Here is a 13064-nt window from a genome sequence, read left to right as displayed (position 1 = left end):
TCGTATCAGTTTTTTCTGGAACCAGCTGTACATATGATGTACTTATGCTCCGTTTGAAAATTATTGATAACACATTTTTTATGACACAGCTCGTTTACTTTTTAGGTTGTATTATGTTTGTATACAACTTAAAATGTAAACGAGCTGTGTCATAAAAAATGTGCTATCAATAATTTTCAAACGGACTAAAATACTTAAAAAATACCCAGACAATGGCTCAAATTTACAGTTGTCACATTTTGAGTATGGTTGTAGTTTATAAGAGCTCTTTAGTAGTAGGACTAGTACAGGTAAAATAGCGAAGATGATTCCCAACCTGTGATTTGAGAGAATATAAGAACTGCTTTAAGTCAATGCCTGCTTATTTAAACACTTTGGAGACTAGATCGAATGCAAAGAGGACCTAACGAATGTTACAAATGTTAAAGACGGTCTTCATCTTTAAAAATGAAGATACAGAGTGAAATATGAAAATAAAATATTAAACACATGGTGACTTGATAGTCCAGGGCGCATCTGTTTTGAGATGGACGTTGAGAGGTGACTCAAATTTTTTTGCAGAAATTGCTTGAAAAACTCAAATAATAATATTTGAGTTATCCTCCCACTCAAAATGGTCCGGAACATTGTTTAAATAATCAAAATATGAAGGAAAAATTCGATTTTTTTATTGGATTTTTTATTATAACTTTAAAAGTATTCATTTCCGAGAAAAGTTGTGATGACATAAAAGTGGCGTAATTAAATTTCCTACAATATAGAATTGGTTAAAAATTTAAACAATAGTCACCCTTGTTGCAAAATGGCAATAATTGCGAAAAAAAAACTATACAAAAACAAGTATCATTCGCATTTTACGTTTTTCAACCATTTATGCTACACTTAGGACCTTCATATTTTACCCAGAAAAACTTTATGATATAGTAAAACAACACTGTAAATTTTATTAAGATCGGTTTAATAGATTTTGCAAAATAAATTTTGCAATCCAGCTTTCGCAAAAAAAATTTCTTTTTTTAAAATGTTGCAGGATTGAAAATAAAGCAGATAGCAAGTTGCAATTTTTTTGCTTATAGAAGTGTACTGTACCTTTCATTTGCAATTTGCAAAATTAAAATCGATTAATTACCACGGCGTCAGGAAATTTTTTAGATAAACATTAATTTTTGGTGCTACGCGCAGGATAGCGGTGTTCGACTCACACAAGTTGATTTCCACCAAAATTTCTTCCAATCTTTATCTAATATATTATTTTCTTACTCTATATTTTGTTGTATTTTAATATTTTAATTCCACAAAAATCAAACTAATTTTATTGTTTTTTGTGAAATATTGTTTAAACAATTGCATATGTTTAAAAATAATAAAACTTTTATTCTCTAAGTTAAAATATATGAACAAAGAAAGTTTTTGCTAAAAAAAGTGTTATTTCAAAGGATAGAGTATGTGTTTTTATTTTGCAATAAACAAATTTATTTATTTATATCGAAATGTAATAAAAATTAAAATGTATCAACCATTATCAAAGGTCATTGGAATGCCCAATCAGAGCAAACTATCCGCTGTCCTGCGCGTAGCACCAATAATTAATGTTTATTTAAAAAAAATCTTGACGCCGTGGTAGTTAATCGATTTTAGTTCTGCAAATTGTAAATGAAAAGTACAATACACTTCTATAAGCAAAAAAAATTCAACTTGCTCTCTGATTTATTTTCAGTCCTGTAACATTTTGAAAAAATGAATTTTTTTTGCGAAAGCTGGATTGCAAAATTTATTTTGCAAAATCTATTAAACCGATCTTAATGAAATTTACAGTATTGTTTTACTGTATCATAAAGTTTTTCTGAGTGAAATATGAAGGTCCTAGGTGTAGAATAAATAGTTGAAAAACGTAAAATGCGAATACTTGTTTTTGTATGGTTTTTTTCGCAATTATTGCTATTTTGCAACAAGGGTGACTATTTTTTAAATTTTTAACCAATTCTATATTGTAGGAAATTTAATTACGCAACTTTTATGTCAGTCAAATATTTTTTTGAAATGAATACTTTTAAAGTGATAATCAAAAAACGAAGAAAAAAATCAAATTTTTCCTTATTTTTTTGACATTTTGATTATTTAAACAATGTTCCGGACCTTTTTGAGAGAGAGAGGATAACTCAAATATTATTATTTGAGTTATTTTCAAGCAATTTCTGCAAAAAAAATTGAGTCACCTCTCAACGTCCAAATGTACTAATATTTTTACAGATACGCCCTGGTCTATAAAGCAAACAACTGATCGAGCATGAAGACTTGACTGGCAATATTTGCGAGAGGTTTAATGTCAAAAACAAAAAGACAACTAGCCTAAAAATGGAATGATATCAGCTCATAAGTATCACTGCCTTTTAATAATAAATAAAACTGCCTTTTTAAATAATTTTAACTAATATTTTATTAATATCTTCACCTGAATATTTGTTAAACGTGTTTCTTGGTGTTCTCTGTGAAAAGCTGTAAAACTTTAATTCTCATTAATGTCACTGAATGTTCATTTTTGCATAGTAACGAAGGGCATCTGACGTAATGCTTGACGACGGTATATTATCAAAAATTATCACTTTAATTTTTATTTCTGTAGCTTTCTATTGATCAGAATCTCCTATGAATGAAATAATCCAGTAAATAACCGTCAGTTAATAAAAAATAAAATAATTAATTAAGAAAAAAAATATCAGTTGTAAACAAACCCGTTAAATATAATGCATACATAAACATTTATTTTTCCATAATAACCTACTAATAGTTGTTTGTATTTCTGTGGTTGTTTTCTTGCAAAATTAGGTTAGACCTAAGAAGTAAACTGAATATTCTAATACTATAAACGAGAAATAAAAAAATTGCTTAAAAAATACATTCAAATTCATTGACTGTATTATTTAGCCATACCTGTTTAATTTTATTCACATTTCAACAATATAACAGATTAAGCAAACTTCTTTAACACTAGTTAAATGAATTGTTTATTTGGTGCTAAGAAATAGGGTGAGTCTTTTTTTATAGTATATAATATATTATTTGATTTCTTCAAATTCACAAATACGAGGCGTGCCTTAAAAGTCTTGCACAAAAAATAATACATACAAGAAAAACATATTTTTAGATGTATTTTAGAAATGAAATTTTTATATGCTTTAGTCAACTCATTTGGCGTCTAACATATACCGCGTAGTTTGTTTTTGATCTCGGCAACACAAAGAAATCACACGGTCCTAAATCAGAACTTTATGCAGGATGTTCCACCAAACTTTTAGTGAAGGTACACGTATTGGCTAAATTATTTATTATTAAACAAATATTTTTCTCAAACATGTTATCCCAGATATCTGAATTTTTGCTCTGCTTTCTCTAAAATAAGTCCTTCAGCCTTAGGAATTTATGAACTAACCATTTACGAAATAAGAGAACATATTTATACAGGGTGTTTCATTAATAATTGTCTATTTCGTAACTGGAGAAATCTTAGCACAAAATAGGAAGATTTAAACCAAAACACTTAAATGAAATATTCTTCCTTACCGAGATACAGAGTATTTTATTACAAATGTTCTAAAATGATTTTAGCCCATTGTTACAGCACCTTTTAATATTTTTTGTTCAAACTTGACATACAGTTTAAACATGTTAGGATACTTTAACTAGTGTTAAAAGATAGTTTTCCGCTGTCACTAGAGGCGTGTCGTAGGGATATATACTTCATTTTCGCCCCTTTTCCCCCTCACAATCTACGCCACTGTCGTAATAATCATTTCAGCATGTTTTTTTGATTCCTTGTTACATTTTACATAAATATCATTCTTTTGTCTCATTGCGATAAAGTAAGTAGTTTTCAAGTTATTTGCGTTTAAAGATAATGGATTCCATAAGACTATGTATTTTAAACTATGTACATTCAAGAAGATTATGTGTCTAAAATACATAATTTTATTGAATCCATTTCATTAAAACGCAAATAACTTGAAAACTACTTAGTCTATCGCATTGAGACAAAAAGATATTTACGTAAAAAGTAACGTAGAATAAAAAAAACATGCTGAAATGACTATTACGATAGTGACGTAGATTGTAAGGGGGGAAAAGGGCGAAAAGGAAGTATATATCCCTAAAGCACGCCTCTGGTAACAGCGGAAAACGGAAAACTATCTTTTAACAATAGTTAAAGTTTCCCAACATGTGTAAACTGTGTGTCGAGTTTGAACAAAAAATATTAAAAGGTGCTTTAACAATGGGCTAAAATCCTTTTAGAACATTTGTAATAAAACACTCTGTATTTCGGTAAGGAAGAATGATTTATTTAAGTGGTTTTTGTTACATCTTCGTATTTTGTGCTAAGCTTTCTCCAGTTACGATACGACAATTGTTAATGAAAGACCCTGTATAGTCCTTCTGCTCTCGCTCCAATAAAAACATTATTGCATGAGAAACAACTCAACCTGCATCAAACTTTTACTCGCACTTCAACATTAATATATTTGTAAAAAAATATTCTATCAAAGGCATCGACTTTGTGTCAATAGTATACAGGGTGTCCCGAAAAGATTGGTCATAAATTATACCACACATTCTGGAATCAAAAATAGTTCGATTGAACCTAACTTACCTTAGTACAAATGTGCTCATAAAAAAGTTACAGCCCTTTGAAGTTACAAAATGAAAATCGATTTTTTTCAATATATCTAAAACTATTAAAGATTTTTTATTGAAAATGGACATGTCATTCTTATGGCAGGATCATCTTAAAACAAAATTATAGTGAGATTTGTCCACCCCACAAAAATTGTATGGGGGTTTTGAATGCTTAACCCCCCCCCCCCCCAAACTTTTGTATACGTTCCAATTAATTCATTATTGTGTTACCATTAGTTAAGCACAACGTTTTTAAAACTTTTTTGGCTCTTAGTATTTTTTTGATAAGCGAGTTTTTATCGAGATGCGGCTTCGTTTTTTAATATATTTACATAAAAATTTTATGGGAGTTTTGTTCCTTTAAACCCCCCAAATGTTTGTGTACGTTCCAATTAAACTATTATTGTGTTACCATTATTTAAACGCAGTTTTTAAACTTTCTTGCCTCTTAGTTTTTTTTGATAAGTCACCTTTTATCGAAATGTGGCTTCTTTTTCAAAATATACCTAAAAATGCAAATTATAAATACATTTTCATATTATTAAGAGGTCTCTATAATCGTACTTATGTGGTAGATTCGATAAATATTCAAAATATCTCGATAAACACTGGCTTATCGAAAAAGTCCTAAGAGGCAAAAATGTTTTAAAACAGTGTGTTTAACTAATAGTGCCACACTAATAATTAAATTGGAACGTACACAAAAGTTTGGGGGTGGGGGGTGGGGGGTTTAGGGAACAAAACCCCATAAAATTTTTGTGGGGTACACAAATTCCAGTTTAATTTTTATTTAAGATGCTGCTGCCATAAGAATGCCACATGACCATTTTCAATGAAAAATCTCCAAGAGTTTTCGATATATGAAAAAAAATTGATTTTTATTTTGTAACTTCAAACGGCTGTAACTGTTTTTGTGTGCACTATTGTATATAGGCAAGTGAGGTTCAATCAACCTATTTTTGACCCCAGAATCTGTGGTATAATTTATGACCAAACTTTTCGGGACACCCTGTATAATAAATAACGGACAAAACAAAACACAAACTCGTGTCGAATAAAACAAACAACTTTTCGCCAACTTTTTGAAAACGATAACATCAAAGGGTTTCAGTGTGTTTTGAAACTCATGTTTGTTAAGTAAAAAAACGGTCATGGTGTGTTTATTATTGCTGCCTCGCTGAATTATTCTGAATAAGAATTTTGTTCCAAATTACTTTTGTTGTTTTTCCTGGGAGAATTTCTCCATCTCACTCAAAGACTTTATAACACTTAATAGATCATGTCTGAAGGAGGCAAAATTTCCAAAAAGCAGCGGACTACTGAAGAAATATGTACCTATGTTAATACATGCCTTCCGGAAATGAAGAAAATTGTGGTATCCAAAATATGGATACGAAGAAATTACCCAATTGTTTTACATCCACTAGATAGAAATAAAAAGAATGATTCCCCATTATTAACGTGTAAGAAAAAACTATAAAAAATGAAGAAATCTGGCGCAGGACAGAATTTGACAGAAAGTGGTTTCGTTATAATGCAACGGGTGTTAGGCGTTTTCTTGTCTAAACAGATTAATCGGTTATTAAAGAAAAACTGCTGATTTGACTTCCTCATGAAAACCAGTAGAAAAGGACCGAAAACAAAGACAAAACTTGAACAAAATGTTATCCAATTGACGAAAACAAGAGTTTTGGTTTTGTTTTTCCAGTTCTAGAAAACATGAACAAAATATTAACTCAACGGCCCGTTTAGTGGAAACCCGCCATAAGCAAGTGCAACTGAATTAATTTAAAAATGAAGATATACATAGATAAACAATAATTATTTTTCTTGTGTCATTTTATAGATAAAGTCCGTAAAAAGTTATATAGACCTGGCTCCCGCATACCAAAAAAAGTTGATTAATGGCAAGCTGAAAATTTGTTAATAGTTTAACGGTGTCTAGTCGGATGTATGGGCACACTGGAACAGAGGAAGTGTTAATTGTGGAGCAGGTTAAAAATTTGGAACGTCAGACTACGAAAAGTTCCATGTATTTTGTCGGACAGAACTTCCAAATTGATTTGTTACCATTTCATTAAACTCTGATTCAAAAATCAGAGTGGAACACGAAGAATTTGTAAAATGATAGGAATCGTGTTGGTTAGTAATAGCAGTCTGATTTTTGCGTGAGAGTTTAATGAAACAGTAACAAATCAATTGGATGTTCTGTCACAAAATCCATGGGACATTTTCGTAATCTGACGTTCCAAATTTTTAAACTGTTCCACAATTAAAACTTCCCCTGTTCCGGTATTCTCGTACATCAAAGTTTGTCCGACTAGACACCGTTATAAGCTATTAACAAATTTTCAGCTTGCTATTAATCAACTTTTTTTTTGTACGCGGGATCCAGGCCTAATATTTTTAATGTTAAAACATATACAAAAATAATTTGTGCATGACTGAATTTAAAATAAATTTTGACGTAAAATTATTTATCTTCTCGACTGAAGAAAAATATTGGAATAGAAGCGCAGATGTGATCTAGAAATTGTATCTAAACTGGTAGTGCTTATGTTAAAAAAAAATTTGAAAAAAAAAATTTTAAGAAACGCTTTTCTTTAGTTACAAGTGACTAAAATAAAAATATTATAAAAAAATCAACCAAAAAGCAAAAAATAAAAAAAATAAAACTCTAAAAAATCTAACAATTCGTTAAACAAAGGCGCGTCTTCATCGAATATATGGTTTTCGCCCGACGCTTTTCTTTAACGAATGTGTTAGATTTTTTAGAGTTTGAATTTTTTTTATTTTTTGCTTTTTAGTTGATTTTTTATAATATTTTTAATTTTAGTTACCCGTAACTAAAGAAAAGCATTTCTTAAAATTTTTTTTCATATTTTCTTATTTTTTACTTTTTAGTCTTACACTTTTTAAACATTAAAATATATCGTTATGTTTATTAAAATATATGTATAAAACATATGATGTACAAACATAAAAGTAGTCGGAATCGGCAACAAATTTGAAACTTTATTGTTTATTTATGAAGCATAACGCAAACAATTACCGTAAAAAGTGAAATTATGTTTAGTTCATATAATTGGCTACAATATGTAAAAGTTTCAAGTTTCTTCATTGTAAAAAAGGAGAGAATTTAAGCATGTTCCATTAAAATCGGTTTTTTTTATTTAAACAATAATTAATAAACATACTATAAAATTTTTTTATTGACTATTCGTGTATTGTTCCCGCGAATGCATATTATGTCTGCAAATTTTCATTCATTTGCGTTGAAGAAAAGGCAGTCACATTAACGTCTAAAGATTTGACACAAAAGAAACAAAAACAAACGATTTGACAAAAACAAACGATTGAACTAAAGAAAAACGTTTAAAAAGAACAAATAATTTATTCAATATCTGTCTTTTTGAGGAACTTAACCTTATAAGAAGTGGTAAATATAATTGATCAAGAATACTTATGAACTATAATTATGTATATCACAACAACGAAAATATATAACAATGTCAGACCTAAAGTATCAACACTACACATATACCCTATTCCACGAACATACGCCTGTTTTGGATTACTTCGACAACGAATATTTTACTGTGCAAAATAAGAAGAACGAAAGTAAATTGCAAATGACATTGTTGTTTATTGGAATAGTTAATAGCGCCATTTACTTTCGTACTTCTTATGTTGCACAGTAAAATATTCGTTGTCGAAGTAATCCAAAACAGGCGTATGTTCGTGGAATGGCCCATACTACATAATAATTACGTTTGTATTTTCGAAAACAATAAATTAGGATGACATAATCAAAATTGACAAGCACGATAAAGTGGTTCATAAAAGAACAAGGGAATGGACAAAAAAGTATAACCGAAAACAATGTACACCAGACTACAAGAGCATAAATAAGAGATCAACTGAACACAAAATACAATAACCAACATGCCGTTATTTAAAATTTTGAATTCTTTCATACCTAGACAAGATAAAGAACATGTTGTTCTCAATTAGTAAACTACTACATACAATCAGTTTTTCATCGTAATTCTGTTCACTAATAACCAAAAAAATCACAATAAACATTATTATGATGGAATATGTACTTTATTTGAGGAAGCTTTCAGTGTCCCGTATTGCCGAAACATTGTCAAGACTTTTGAATCAATTTTATAAAAATGTAGAAAATAACGGTCCCTACCTCTAAATATGAAAAATAGATAGAAGAATGAAGAAAACGTGTAAAAGATGTATGTTGCCCACAAAAGAAGAAACAAGTAATGTCTGAACTAAACTGTATTTTTTGGAAAATATGTTTCCCGTGTTTTCCAGCTATTTCTTTTTAAGATAACCTGGTAATCATCATGGATGAAAATTCGTTTTGTAAATATGTATTTACAACATTTACTTTTTTTTATTAATTTAAACTAAATAGTTTAAATTATCAAATATCTTTTTTACTATGTATAGGGAGTGCAGTTAGAACGAAAACATGCATTGTTTCGGAAAAATTCAAACAAGTTTATATTTTTCTAAAACTTTTTTTGTTAGTTTATATACATGTTAAAGTAAAAAGTTCTACTCGCAGATTTGGCCGCTAATTGTTTAAACAATAATAATTGTTTTGTATAAATAATTTTAACAATATCGTTAAATTCATCATTTCACTTTTATCAAATATGTTTCTATTTTGTTTTTGATTATGCTGAATCCAAATATGGCATTGCAATTTGAAAATTCTTATACAGAAGATCTTATACAGTGTGTCTGCGTAGCTAGGAACCACATGGAAAACTTTTTTATTATCAATTTTACGAAAAAAAAGTTATTCTTAATAAAATGCTCTGGATAGTTAAAAATCTAAAACTCAACCATCAGATATCAAATTTTATCAATTGTATACGAGTTATGTCAAAAATATGAATTTCTTTAAAGAGTAAAGTACCTTTATATTCCAGAATATCAAAAAATGCTATTATGAAAAGTTGTTTGAAATTAGAAACTGTCTAAATATACAATTACATTATTCTAATCGAAAAAAAAAATTTAAATTTTTTCTCAAATTACGGATACTCATCATTTTATTACAATTTTTACGAAAAAAAGTTATTCTTCATAAAATGCTCTCCCTGGTTTAAAATCTAAGATATTCCCATCAGATATCAAACTTTTTTAATTTTATACGAGGTATGTAAAAAATATGAATTTTCTTAAGAGTTAAGTGCCTTTATTATTCACAATGTTTTAATTAGAAGGATGTAATTGAACACTAAAACAATTTTTTTAATTCCAAACCACTTTTCTTAATAACTATTTTCGAGATTGTGAAATGTAAAGGTACTTTACTCTTGAGTGAAATTCATATTTTTTGACATACCTCGTATAACATTAATTAAATTTGATATTTGATGACTGCATCTTAGATTATATACGATGCAGATTATTTTATAAAGAATAACTTTATTTCGTAAAACTGATAATAAAAAAGTTATTAATAGGTTCCAAGTTACGCAGACATACTGTATAAGAGCTAAAAAATTTTTTTTGCCGAACATTTATTATTGTTGAAGCTTATTATTAAATGTATTTTAGGTAAGTTTTACAGAAAAAAGTTTTAATCACTTTGTATATAAACATTTTTTAGCTGGTAATTTTCGGTTTTTGTATTACATTTTTGTTATCTTTCTTAATTTTCTTAAAAAAAATAGTTTATTTCATTCCTAAAGTAAAATAATTGAGTGCATTTTATTAAAAAAGCACTTATAAAACTGTCAGAGATCTGTTCAAACTTGAGTAATACCGTCTTAAAATGGTGGTAATTCTATAAAACTACAAAGATTTCAAAAATTATATTTTTTGACACGTCATATCATTTGAATTAAATTTTCGAGATTTTTTTGAATGAAACATCATTTAGTAAGATGCTTGACAGGTAAGCTGTGCAAAATTGAGAGTTTTATAAGAAAAATTGTATTAGTTACACATTTTTAAATCCTGTAATGCTCACTTTCCGCCCACACCGTACTTATGCCATACATTTTATTTCTTTCTATTATAACCATAAGATAGCTTAATTATTCTTCTTTCATATTCAATTTGTAAAATTTTACATTAAAATAACTCAACCGTGCACTTCGCCGTACGTTAGTTTACAGTGCGCCAATGTTTGTGAGAAGGGTGACTTTAGCGTTATAAATAAAAAATTATAGAAGATACAGATTTAATTTTAGAAAATTCTGTATATAAGGTTTTTTTTGTAAAATTTTCTGAATTTTTCAATGGGCAAGTCACTTTTTTTTCTAAAATTTATATTTTCGGAGACATTTAAAAAAAACATCTAATTTCGCAGTTCATTTGTTTAATAAAAAATGAAGCACCCACTTCTCGAGTAGAACTTTTTGATATGTTGTTTATTAAACATTTCTTAATGAAAATATAAAAAGTTTTATCTTGTTTGATTTTTTCCGAAGTGAAAATCTATATGCACTCCCCCTATAATTCAATTTTATTTAAGTTTATATACTTAATTTATTATTCAGTATTCAGCTATAATTTATCTGAATGTTTAATTAAAAATAATGAAATAATGTCAATTTAAAAATGATTTCCTATAAAATAGAATTCAAAGAATTCTTTGAATCATGGATTCAAAGAATGTCGAACGTGGAAGTAACTAGAAGGATAGGAAATCAACCGGAAATAATACTAACTATCAAAAGACGAAAACTTGAGTACTTGGGACATGTGATGAGAGGGCAAAAATACTCATTATTACAACTTATTATGCAAGGCAAAATCCGAGGAAAGCGAAATGTGGGAAGACGAAGAACATCCTGGCTTAAGAACTTACGGGAATGGTTCGAATGCAGTAGTGCAGAGATATTTAGAGCGGCAGTCAACAGGGTCCGCATTGCCATGATGATTTCCAACTTTCGATAGAAGATGGAACTTAAAGAAGAAGAAGATAAAATAGAACGTAAAATAATTAGTGGATTTCTTTGAAAATTTTGAATAACATATTTAGAACTGTAATTAACAATAAATTCAGAATATTTTATAGGGTCAAACTATTTCTTTAGACAAGAAAAAAACCTCCAAATGTGCTTTAATAGACTCAAATACACAAAAAATCCATTAAAAAAGAAAATCAACAAAAAGGATTATAAAAATCTTTAAAACAACTGTCCCCTCCTCTAAATGAGAAAACTAGATACAAAAATAAAGAAAAGGTGTAAATTTGTCGGTAAAATAAGACACAAAGTGATGTGTAAACTAAATATTATGGAAGAAAAATTTTTGAAAAATATTGTTTTTTTGTATTTATAAAAAATCGTCATACGAAAAATCGTTGTGTAAAAAGTTTTGTAAAGATTCACAAAATTTATTTGTTTACTCTGGACAACTGTATGGATATTTTTTAAGTTGTCAATAGTATTTTCTCTTAATTTAGAAAAGTCAGTTTTATTGAAATTGATCATGAATTTATATAATTTATTATTCAGCCGTAACTAATTTGAATGCTTAATTAAAAATTATGAGATGTCAATTTAAAAATAAATGGCACTTTCTATAAAATGGAAGGTAAAAACATCAGTGGATTTCTTTGAAAAATTTTAATAATAAATTTAGAAGTGCCATTAACAATAAATTCAGCATATTTTATACGGTCAAACTATTTCTTTAGACAAGAAAAAACCTCCAAATGTCTAGTTTTAATAGACTCTAATACACAAAAAATCCATTAAAGAAAGAAAATAAACAAAAAAAAAGATTATAAAAATCTTTAAAACAACTGTCACCTCTAAATGAGAAAACTAGATACAAAAATAAAGAAAAGGTGAAAAAATCTGTCGGTAAAAGAAGAAAAAAGAAGTAATGTGTAACCTAAACATTATGAAAGGAAAATTTTTGAAAAATATGTTTTTTGTATGTAACAGCTTTACTTATCTTTCGAAAATAACTTGGCAAGCGTCATACAAAAAATCGTTGTGTAAAGATTCACAAAATTTATTTGTTGACTGGATATTTTTTAAGTTGTCAATAATATTTTCTCTTAATTTAGAAAAGTCAGTTTTATTGAAATTTATAATGAATTTATATAATTTATTATTCAGCTGTAACTAATTTGAATGTTTAATTAAAAATTTTGAGATGCCAATTTAAAAATGGTACTTTCTATAAAATGCAAGGTAAAAAAATCAGTGGATTTCTTTGAAAAACTTTAATAACAAATTTAGAATTGTCATTAACAATAAATTCAGCATATTTGATACGGTCAAACTATTGCTTGATACAAGAAAAAACATCTAAATACCTCGTAGCATATTTTATATGGTCAAACTATTTCTTTAGACAAGAAAAAACCTCCAAATATCTCGCTTTAATATTAATTAACT

This window comes from Diabrotica virgifera, chromosome 7, assembly GCF_917563875.1.
Source record: "Diabrotica virgifera virgifera chromosome 7, PGI_DIABVI_V3a".
Taxonomy (NCBI): Eukaryota; Metazoa; Arthropoda; class Insecta; order Coleoptera; family Chrysomelidae; genus Diabrotica; species Diabrotica virgifera.
Note: the sequence above shows the minus strand (reverse complement) of the source record.